This window comes from Anoplopoma fimbria, chromosome 8 (genome assembly GCF_027596085.1).
Source record: "Anoplopoma fimbria isolate UVic2021 breed Golden Eagle Sablefish chromosome 8, Afim_UVic_2022, whole genome shotgun sequence".
Taxonomy (NCBI): domain Eukaryota; kingdom Metazoa; phylum Chordata; class Actinopteri; order Perciformes; family Anoplopomatidae; genus Anoplopoma; species Anoplopoma fimbria.
Window position 1 is genome coordinate 4,192,040 of NC_072456.1, and position 12,625 is coordinate 4,204,664.

The window sequence follows — 12,625 nt, forward strand, 5'->3', positions numbered from 1 at the left end:
TTAACACAAATATTTTTTGTACAACAGGTTTTAAGATATCTAATGTTTTTTAATTATGCAAATGAGGCATTATCTATACAAACCTTTGCAGAATTAAGGAGATATCTACAAGAAAATCCCCTTAATGTACTCTCTGATCATCCTGTTTAATAAAACCTCCCTATTATCTTTACTCTATCTACTACAGTAGATAGAGTAAAGAGAATAAAGGTAGATCTACAGTAGATAGAGTACGGAGTACTACACTACTACAATTCAACAATTTATTAGTAATGTTAATTGACTGGAAATAAATATATTTTGTTAATTATTTCATCATTTCAGTAATTTTCCAGACAACTGAATATCTTAAGGCTTTGGAATGTTGGTTGGATAAAACAACTTTTTTTTTTACATTTCTTAGATGAAACGAATTAATCAGTTAATCGAGTTAATCTTGTGAGGAAATCCAACCACAACGCCAGATCTGACCCGGGGCATAAAGTAAATGTTCCCCACTACTGTTCCCCAAACCTCACACCCATGTTAGAACTCATTTTCATTTTGATCACAACTACATACCTAAAAAGTTTCATAACTGCATTTTGAACAGTTGATAATACATATCAACCTCTTGAAAAGTACTCAAAACCTTCTCTATGGTAGTTCCAGCTACAGTAGGTGTCTCTAGGACCACATGTTGCCATGACAACACAAACACACGCAGTCACTAGGTTAAAACAATTCTAGCCACACGCTGTCACAGCTGGTAGAGACTTACTTTCAAGGCCCTTTTTAAGTGTAAAAATCAACTTATTTCCATCCCAGTAGAAAGGCAGGGAAGGACCTCTAAATGTGGGCGGCATTCTTTCTTTGAGCCACCCAGAAAGGAAGATGGCTGATGGGTGTTGACCTGCATGTGTGTCTGTGTGCACGTGTGGACCTATTTTCTGGCTCTTAATATCTTAAAACCATGCCACATCCTCGCTCTTGGCTACCGTGTACTCCAGCTACCATAAGCAATGTAGTCATAAATGTAAAGTGATATTTTGCAAGCTTTTCAAGAAGTCATCCGCTGAATTATTAGAAGAATAAAACAAGGCTTGTGCTCCGATGTGTTTGTTCAAATGAGTCTCATAATTATAAATAGTGAAGCCAACAACATTATCTCTCAGTGCGAAGAGATAATTTGACTGTAAATATTCTGAAATAAAATGTTCGGATGGAACGTCTTGCCACACACTGGAGGCTAACGGCCAAATGTAACACCACTCAGCGTCTCTTTACAGACCTCTGCATCAAATTAAGCCACTTCAGCTTCAGTCTTTAATTGCTTGCAGTGTGTTTTTTTGGTTATGGCTGGCGGAGACTTTTCATAGCTTCTTGTTGACGAATCCCACAGCAAAGAAAGAGGAAAAACTCCATGATTAAAGCAGGGAAAGGATAACTTGGAGCCCTTAATATTTCATGAGCCCCTTGTCCAATCTCCAAATCCTCGGAGACGATTAGAAAGCCACGGCTCTGCCCACGGCTCCGCCCACTGAGCTGGCCTCGAGAAGAAAAAAAAATGTGTTAACAATCCAGCGGAAGGGGAAGATTAAGTATGTAAAAAAAAAATTGTGTACCGCAATTAAAAAGTGTGACTGGATTAATCAGCCGAGGACAATAGAAAGGGGCACGAAAGGGCATCTGATAAAAAAGAAAAAGAGAAACATGTAATTGTCTTTCTCTCAGCCTCGGAAATGCCTACAGGCTGAATTAATTTTTAAACAAGCAGGTGGAGGAAAACCCACCCATCTCAAAAACACACACACACACACACACACACACACACACACACACACACACACACACACACACACACACACACACACACACACACACACACACACACACACACACACACACACACACACACACACACACACACACACACACACACACACACACACACACACGCATGACTGTGAAGTAGGAGAGTATCAGCATAATGGCGATAATGTCGGGAGACACACTCTGATGTGTTTGTGGTTGGGAGCAATTTATATGCTCTGTGTGTGTGTGTGTGTGTGTGTGTGTGTGTGTGTGTGTGTGTGTGTGTGTGTGTGTGTGTGTCTCTGTGTGTGTGTGTTTGTGTGTTCACGCCCCCTGTGCAGCACATGCTACGTCCATGTGCGGTACTATCTCATCAGTGTGCTCTCTGGTCATCCTCCAGCTAGACAAACAAGCAGCCATATGGTCAATTAAGGCCCATCAATACCTCTGCTAACATCTTCACCAGCTGATAATTAAGAAAAGTGCAGCCTGTCAGCAGCTGAATATTATATTCTCCCACCTCACGTACGTCGCCCGTTGATTTCTGTAGACCTTGCATGACGTATCACACAGTATGTCATTGTTTGTGCATCATTAGCTGTGTTACAATTATGTTTTTATTATCTCAAATGAGCAGATTTAAGTGCATTAAGTGTACTTTTTGAATAAACTCACCAGGAGAAATAATGACACAAAAACAAGAATTTATAATGTGAAACAGGAACTGATTTGTAGTTTGGGTTTTGATCTGAACTTGTTCTCGAGCCGAGACGCACTTAATTGGTTTTGACAACAAACCTCATGCTACTACTGCAGATAAAACATTTTTTTTAAGAATCTAGAAATTATATAATCCCTTATAACAAATGCTATCTTCTTATCTAAAACTACTGTGAGGAACTTTCATTTTCTGTTGATTTTGTCTGTCCCTGTAGACAAAACCGATAGTGTTTCCAAAGCACCATATTCCCTTAAGAAAAGCTGTAATTTTACTGCAGCAGGTTCTCTCAGTATGCCTTGCTCCCCCCAGGGTGCCCTGAAATATGGCCTTGGGCTCCAGCAGCATAACGTCAGCAGTGGCTCCAAGTGGGGACCAACGGAGCGGCGAGGTAAAGCTTTGCTCCTAGACGGAGGCGGATACGCTGCTGCCGAGTTCTCCTCCTCCCTCGAGGCTCCAACACCAGGTCAGAGGCGGCAGCAAAGCAGTATCTGGGTAGATCTGCATCGAGCTGGTCCCCTATTGGAGGCCCCACCATTCTTACATCGGTGTCGCTTTGGAGCCAGCCTAGCCAATACGTGTATAAACTATTGTTAGTACAAATAGATCCAATAATAAATTGCTACTCACAGGAGACACAAACATTTAAATAAAAAGGACTTTGGGGCATTTGGGAATCTGTAACCAGTCACTCAACATACTTTAAATGCACCATACAATGCATGATCTTTGACCCAAAGCATGGTTTGAGTTCCACTGAAATTTAGAGACTTTTTGATAAGCTTATTAATCCTGCTCCTGTCATTGGCAGCAATGCTATTATTGCAACAGTACAAATCAAGGCGTTGGTCACAATCCATATTTCATAAATAGACTGTAACGTATGACGTCCCTATGTTGCACAATGTAGGTTATAAGCTGGAGTGAGACAGAAGCAGAGGCACAACCACAGACAAGCACTCCCCAATGACTCGCATGTTACAGCCTCATTCATTCAATCCTCTGGAAAGTTGTTGACAGGTACTGACGTAAAGCTTCAATAATTAATGAAAAACTAGTCAGCTGGGAGCTTAGAAATGCAATCAGTTGCAGGTTGCTTATTACCTGCCTCAAACTAGTAATAGGAGTCAGGGAAACAACCTGGTATAAAGATATCAGTGATATCAGTTGATATCAGTTATGTCAAGAATAACTGGCCTATAAATGCACTTCTTGTATCTCGAGGCATTGCACACATAGCATTACTTCAGGATCAGCTTTGGTAAAACAGCACTTTCATGTACATGTGGTCGTGTTATTTCAAATTTCAGGAAAGGGACAGGTTTTTTTTCCTGAGGTGTCAATGCAGAATCAAAGTGTCTTTACTACTACTACTACTACTCTTATAATCCTGATTTCTTTTCTTTTGAAATTTTCTTCTGAAATCTTAAATTGTGAATGAATTCAGTGGACAAGCAACCTTTTCAATGGTTTCCCTCTTGGTTAGAGTTTTACCAGATGGTTTTACCTAGCGAGGGTTTCCTTTCTACATCGTAATTGCTGATGCCAGATGTTTTAGTGGTGACAGTCACATGATTGTGTTCCCTTGGAAATCACTTTTCTGTTTTAAAGAAAGAAATACATATTTTACAACTCTACATTTGGGCTCAAAGACACATAAAAAAGTCCTGTAGTGTTTTTATATTATTTTAGAGGAGCCAAGGTTAAGCACTGAACCATGTTGTGTGCAGGCTTAATTACCGATTTCTTAAAATAAATCAGTTAGTCCTATTCACTCTATAACGTTACTCTCCATAAAAGAACCCTTGTTTATTCGACTACCGTATCTTCTTCCTTTAGATCCCTATGATCTTTCCTTTATAACCTCCCTCCTCCTTCCTTAACAGCACTATTCTGCCGTCTCCCTCTTTTCCCTCCCACTCTCCTCCTCCTCCTCCTCCTCCCCTCTCCGTCGTTCATTTTTCTCCATCCTTGAGTCCAATAATTACACAAGCTGCTCACTACTTAGCCAAGCAGCCCCATGCAGTCCCTATATGTGCCCACTGCACCATCCCTTTTATTAGTTGCTAGTTTAATTCCTTCCAAATAGGTCCACACAGAATCAGCTGGGCCTCAGTTGATATTCTGAAAGCAGCAGCAGAAAGGACCTTAGGGGGATGGTGGGGAACTCAAATTACACCGTACCATACAGCTATATGGGCTCACCTGATGCTCTGTTTGGAATATACATGAGATTCACTTAAGCCGATCTAACCATTTGCATTGACAATCTGCTTTCCTGAAGTCATGGCAATGATGCAGAGTGGTCACTCATGACACATTTTAGAAACCACTTAAGTCTGGTTGCTAGGGGGAAATTGCCTGGAGGAATGAAAAAGTAAATAAAACCCCAACGAGATGCAAAATGTGAATGAGAGCTGGCAAAAACTTTATGTCAAGTACTCAAAAAATACATTAATGCTTAATTTGAGTTCAAACTTAGAGGTGCACTAATACATTTTTATTTATTTATGTGAAGGAGTCAATTGTAGAAACAAACCCACAGAATTATAACTTTATTTTTAAGTTACCCCTAGCTTTAGCATTTTTCAAGTATTTGTTTTGGTTTTCCAGTCTGCAAACTATACTCTTTTTGATCTCATTTGAGCTTGAATGCACAAAGACTTGGACAAAAGCATCTCGCACATGAACAGGCAGATTCTAGTTCCCTGTCCTGTGCTGGAGAGAGACAAAGTTAGCCATTTGCTAACCATAGTTTAGCATTTAGCAGCTAAAGGGGCAGTGAATATTTGTCAGCTGGCCAGACACACGTCTCAACATGGATGCTATATTGCTATGTGTCTGCCTATGTGTAAATAGCCCAAACAACTTTACAATATGAAGTTAGCCTATTGGCGTTGTTTGTTTTTGTTCCTAATTTAAAGTGTATGTTAGCTAACAAGCTTTGCTAGCTAACTTGAAGTTGGCTGAAAGAGACCTCAGTATGCTAACTGACAGAGAGGATAAGTTTCTAGACTACTTCCCAGTGCACAGTCTCACAGAACAGAAATATAATGAAGCAAAATTCAAATGTCATGACATACATAGCAATATCATAGCAGCTAATTACGGATGCTAAATATAATCAGGGCTGTTTGCATCCACACAACAGACAGTGAGCTCACAAACAATGTTAACAAGCTTTTAGAGGAACCGTCCACAGCTGTGTAAAGTCTTTACAAACAGTTGGCGCATGATTGAGCGAGAAACGGGGCCCCTTGTGGAACTATTAGATGCTTACTAGTCTGGCCACGTAGGTGAAGAGGGCAGCCATGCAATTAGCACTGGTCCAAATGTAGTTGTAATGATTATTCCCACTATTACACAGACAAAAAGGCTTTCACCGAAAACACAAACTAACCACAATGTCAGTGTGAAAATAGCTGGACTAAGCAACGTTATGCTGGACAAGCTGATTCCAAACATTATCAGTGCCGCAAATAGAAACCACATTGTCAACTGTACACATCCATTAATGAGCTTATGGTAGCTTTTGTGGACACACGGCTGTTTGAGTGAGTGAATATTGGCTGCAGGTTCTAGTTGTAGGCCGGGAGGTGCTTCTTCTCGGCAAATTTCCCCGCTGCGGGACTAATAAAGGATTATCTTATCTTATCTTATCTTATCTCTTTGAGAGATACAAATTAATTCCTTCTAACTAGGCAGCCATTGCATAATGAAATTAGTATTAAGGGGTTGGTTTTCAATCCGTAGATTAATTTGCTGATCGATTTTGTGCAATCATTTGCTTTTGTAATTGTTATTGCACTGCTGATTGGTAAGTCTCATGTCAGTTTGAAGGTGGATTGATTTTGGTGGTGCTTCAAATTCCTGTTAATATAAATTCCCTTATGTTGTTCCAAAGCCTCAGTGATAGTGTCAATCGAATAATATTTTGAGCTGCCTCTGATACTGCATTTCCTGAAAAGCAGCAGCAGCCGAGGTGGTGAAGTTGACAATAGAAACCATTAATGAGTAAAATTAAGCCATAGCCAAGAGCCCATCACATTTTAAAGGAAATCCGTCACCAACCAAACAGCTGGATATTTACCGCTGGATGGTCCCTTTGAGCGATCAGAAGCTTCCAAATAGTCTGACAAACGTAAACAACAAGCCAAACCAACGACCACAGGACAACAGTGCTGGATCATTTTGCTACTCAAACAAATCCACGCCTCATGCTTCGTCATTCCACACTATGAAAATAGTATAAAGCTCCTCTGGTAGTCGTTTACCCGATAAATGATGATGCTCACATTCGATCCCTGTGCTTTTTGTGGAAGTATTTTTCAGGCCAGCCACAACTAAAGGCTGCCAAAGCAATGTTCATTAACAAATCCATTAAGCTATTTATACAATCGGTACAAATGTTTCAATTAATAGGACCGATGGAACAGTTAGCACTACCAACTGGGTATCTTGGTTCATGTCAAAGGAATAGTCTAAAAGGAACAGTTGGCTGATAATTGAGCTGACTTAAGCTCTGATAGCCTATCAGAGCATTGCCAGGCAGGCCATATATAGGCTAATGGGCCAACCATGGTGTTACAATGAGTCCAGTGATAAAGGTAGTCAATGTTCCCACTTGCCAAATTGCTCTGATCCACATAGACAAACCTGGAAACGGAGGTTGACTAATTCTAATTCCAACAGCCCATTTTGTATCAGCTCTCCATAACCTTATCTCAATTTCTTTGGAAAGCAGTCATTTTGGGCTGCTGTGCCCAGACACTGGACACATGCAGCCAATACTTGATATGAATAAAAATGAGGAGCTGATAAAGAGGGAGAGATTTGCATGATTTAGGGGAACGTGACTTTCCCCAATCAAATTGGGATTAATGTGTTTTTAAAGAAAAGGCTAGGATTTAAGTAAACCCAACCTACAGGGAGCCGCAGCTAGTGGTGGAAGTACATTTACTCAAATACTGTAGCTTTAAATAAAATGTTGAGGTACTTGAGTATGTGGATTTTTTGCTACTTCATATTTCTAATGCATTATATTTGAGTAGAAATCATTGTAATTTTAAGGGGTGGTTCTGGGGATGACAATGTTGGTGTGACAGCTAGTTGGTCGGTCCATTACTTTGGTCCAGACTGAAATATCTTGATAGCTATTAGATGGATTCGGATAAGAATTTGACACTGATACCTAACAATGTACTGACTATGGTAATAGCCTAACTTTTCTTCTAGTGCCACAATTAGGTTGACTGTATTGTCATGAGATTTACTTTACTTTAATTTACAAAAAATGTTTTCCCCTTTAGTGCCATCTTTGGGTAACATTTTAATTAGTCTGATACTTTGATGAAAAACCAAATACCAGCCAAAAAAATATAATTCCCATCATTCTCAGCAGCTCATGTTTTCTGCCTATTAGCATATGTTACAATACTAACATGCTGTACTGTAAGATGTTTTAGCATTCAGAACAAAGTACGAGACGTGTTATTGCACTACATCTGATAGCTATAAACATTTTATAACAAATACTTTGTACTTAAGTACATTCAAATAATTTAACTTTTGTACTTTTAGAAAGTAATATTTACATAGAATTTACTTTGATATTGCAGTATTGTTATGTAAACTTTAGTGAAGAACGCGAATACAATGTAGACCTCTGGGTCTGCAAGAATCTTTTTGCATATTTATTTTAAAAATCATTTTATTTATTGGGATTATTAAATGTCTTGCTACGCACATGAACTTGCAAGAAGATTTATTAAAATGTACACAGGCACATTTTTTTATCATTCACTTAAAAACTTAAAAACCTAACAAAAAACAACAACTATGAGGCACTTTATACCTGACCTTTTAAATGCTCAGCTGCATGATTGGAACCTGTTTATTATTTACTGCTGGATCTAAAGTGCATTATCAGCTGACATTTCCTTACACATAATGGATCTGTTTTTAAATAAGCTTGACTTTATGGTGTTTTGGTCACACTTGCGCTGACAGGGGCTATGCCATCCCTTTTTAAGGCCATTTCACAAGGTAAGTAATTGCCAACCTGGAACTCATTCATCTTCAATAAGTGGTGACCAGGCAGGTGGAGAGCCACGGGCCGTCTGGCAGCCTACACATGCAAGCAAGTTTGTTCTAAAACTGTCATGTTTATGCTCATTCAGCGCGCGACCACACAGCTGCTAAGCAGAGTTTAATCTTACAGTTTCTTTGTTTGACCTATGAAACGACACTCAATCACGGATAAGGTGAATAAACATATAATAGCCCTGTTTAGCTGTGCTCTGTGTTTTTATTCAATTATATAAGCTTAATTGTCCTCTCACATATGGCAATGAGTTAAAGAGCAAAGCAGAGCAAGCATGGAAGAGTGGGTGATTAACATCAAAACTTTATTCCCATATCAAGGTATTAAAAGAACATACTTCAGTTAATTCTATTGGTCATGTTTTAAATGCTGTACCTGCTATTGTAAATTTCAGCCAAAGTAGCATATGGGCTTGAAACAGTGTCCAATCATGCTGAAATTCACCCCCGCCCAAATGACATTTTTGTGTCAATATGAACACTGGGAATAAGACAGATGATGCATGGAATTAAAAAGGTGTACATTTTTAAGGGTCAATGTGTAGGAAATAGGTAGCATCTACAACATGGTTAGGGTTACAGTAAAGACCGATGTGAAAGCAGAAATCCAGGAAGTTATTGCACCTCACAATATATCATTTTTACACTTTGGTCTTTACACAAATCAAACATTAGGATATAATTTGAAGTTTTTAAGTCAAGCTAAACCAAACAGCTGGTGGCTAGTGCTCCATATTCAATGTACAGACATGAGTGTATTTAAAAAAATGTATTAAAGCATTACTCTCTCGGAGCCTGATAAGAAGTTAAAGGAATACAATGACTGAGTTTAAGATATTTTTTTTCCAGAATCTCTCCCATTCAGTGATTTAAAAAAATAACATAAAATCAAAAAAATAAATAACTATACAATATATAATCTCTTGTACACTACAGGAACAGAATGATTTATGTTGCATATGTTGTTAATGAGCAATGCATAATACATTTGTATTATTGCTATACAAAAATGACAGACGGTTGTATTTTGAAAGCGTGATAAAGCAACAGAACTAAACAGCAACGAAGCACCTTGTAACTACAGCATCAGATTGGTTTGAATGGTCCCTTCGTTGGTTGAACATAAAGCTAAGTACTTAAGGTCCAAACATTTAGGATGTTCGGTCAGGAAAAAAATGAATACCGAACTGGTCAATGATGAGATGTATAGCCGCATGTCATCATTCCGCCGCTGGCTGTCGAGGTGGTGTCCTGCAAACAATGTGGGCTTCGTAGACAATTGGAATACTTTCTGGGGAAAACCTGGTCTGATTAGGAGAGACGGCATCCATCCTACTTTGGATGGAGCGGATCTCATCTCTAGAAATCTGACCCAGTTCATTAGTGGACCTAATCCATGACCCAGAGTTCAGACCAGGAAGCAGAAGCAGAGTCGCAGTCTTTCACACTTCTCTGCGCTTCCTTTGGAGCAGTTACCCACCCAGTTACCCACCCAAAACCCTATAGAGACTGTGTCTGCCCCACGGCCACTTCAATTATTTAAAGTCAACAGAAGAGGAGTTATACAAAATAACTTAATAAAAGTTAAGGCAACCGATGCAACAGTGCATCAAAACAGGACAGTTAAATGTGGACTCTTAAATATTAGATCTCTGTCATCTAAGGGTGTACTTGTAAATGATTTAATATCAGATAATCATATTGATTTATTTTGTCTTACTGAAACCTGGCTGTGTCATGAAGAGTACGTTAGCCTTAATGAATCAACTCCTCCAAGTTATATTAATACTCATATTCCTCGAGGCACAGGCCGAGGAGGTGGAGTAGCAGCTATCTTTGACTCAAGCCTATTAATAAACCCTAAACCTAAATTAAATTACAACTCATTTGAAAGCCTTGTTCTTAGTCTTTCAAACCCGAGCGGGAAAGCATTAAAGTCAATTTTATTTGTTATAGTGTATCGTGCACCAGGTGCGTATTCTGAATTCCTATCTGAATTCTCAGAGTTTTTATCTAGTTTAGTCCTTAAGACAGATAAAGTTATTATTGTAGGGGATTTTAATATTCATGTGGATGTGTATAATGATAGCCTTAGTACTGCGTTTAGTTCATTATTAGATTCTATTGGCTTCTGTCAGTGTGTACATAAACCGACTCACTGTTTTAACCATACCCTCGACCTTGTTCTGGTTTATGGTATTGAAATAGAAAATGTAATTGTCTCTCAACAGAACTCTCTTTTATCGGACCATTATCTAATAACCTTTGAATTTTTTCTACCAGAGTGTACGCCATTAGGCAAAAGTTTCTACACTAGATGTCTATCTGATAATGCTGTAGCTAAATTTAAAGAAGCGATTTCTTCAGGGTTTTATTCAGTACCATTGCTCAATATAACAGAGGACTCCTACGCTAGCTTTAGTCCGTCTCAGATTGACCATCTTGTTGATAGTGCTGCATGCTCACTGCGAATGACACTAGACTCTATAGCTCCTCTAAAAAAGAAGCTAATAAAAGAAAGGAGGTTTGCTCCATGGTATAATCCTCAAACCCGCGATTTAAAGCAAATATCGCGAAAACTTGAAAGGATATGGCGTTCCACCAATGTGGATGAAGCGCGGTTAGTCTGGCGAGACAGTCTTAAAATATATAAGAAGGCACTCCGTAATGCTAGAGCAGCCTATTACTCAGCATTAATAGAGAAAAATAAGAACAACCCTAGGGTTCTCTTCAGCACTGAAGCCAGGCTGACAGAGAGTCACAGCTCTGTTGAGCCGTGTATTCCTATAAACCTCAGTAGTAGTGACTTCATGAACTTCTTTAATGATAAGATTCTAACTATTAGAGAAAAAATTTATAATCTACTGCCCTCAACCAGTACGATCGATCCATAGCTGTAGAACCTGAAATATATTTAGATGGCTTTTCTCCCATCGACCTTCAACAATTGACTTTAACTATTTCTAAGTCTAAACCTTCCACCTGTCTCTTAGACCCGATTCCGACTAGGCTGCTTAAGGAAGTTTTACCTTTAATTAGCAATTCTTTATTAGAAATTATCAATCTGTCTTTACTAACGGGCCATGTACCACAGGCCTTCAAACTAGCTGTAATTAAACCTACTCTTGATCCAGAGGTGTTGGCTAACTATAGACCTATATCTAACCTTCCGTTCCTCTCTAAGATCCTTGAGAAAGCAGTAGCAAATCAGCTCTGTGACTTTATGCATAACAATAGTTTATTTGAGGATTTTCAGTCAGGATTTAGAGTGAATCATAGCACAGAGACGGCACTGGTGAAAATTACCAATGACCTTCTAATAGCTTCAGACAAAGGACTTGTCTCTGTACTTGTATTGCTAGACCTTAGTGCTGCATTTGATACCATTGATCACCAAATCCTATTACAGAGATTGGAGCATCTTATAGGCATTAAAGGAACCGCACTTAGCTGGTTTAAGTCGTATTTATCAGACCGATCTCAGTTTGTATATGTAAACAATGAAAGCTCGATGAAAACCAGGGTCAGTCACGGAGTTCCACAGGGGTCTGTTCTTGGACCTATTTTATTTACCTTATATATGCTTCCCTTGGGGAATATTATCAGAAAACACTCAGTAAACTTTCATTGTTATGCAGATGATACCCAGTTATATCTATCAATTAAGCCAGACGAAACTAACCAGTTCTCTAAACTTCAAGCATGTCTTACGGACATAAAAACCTGGATGACCTGTAACTTTTTAATGTTAAACTCTGAAAAAACAGAAGTTATCCTACTAGGCCCAGATCACCTTCGAATTCAATTATCTAACGATATAGTTTCTCTAGATGGCATTGCTCTAGCATCCAGCACTACCGTTAAGAACCTTGGAGTTATCTTTGACCAGGATCTGTCTTTTAACTCTTATATAAAACAGATCTCAAGGACAGCCTTTTTTCATTTACGTAACATTGCGAAAATCAGGCAAATCCTGTCTCAAAGCGATGCAGAAAAACTAGTTCATGCATT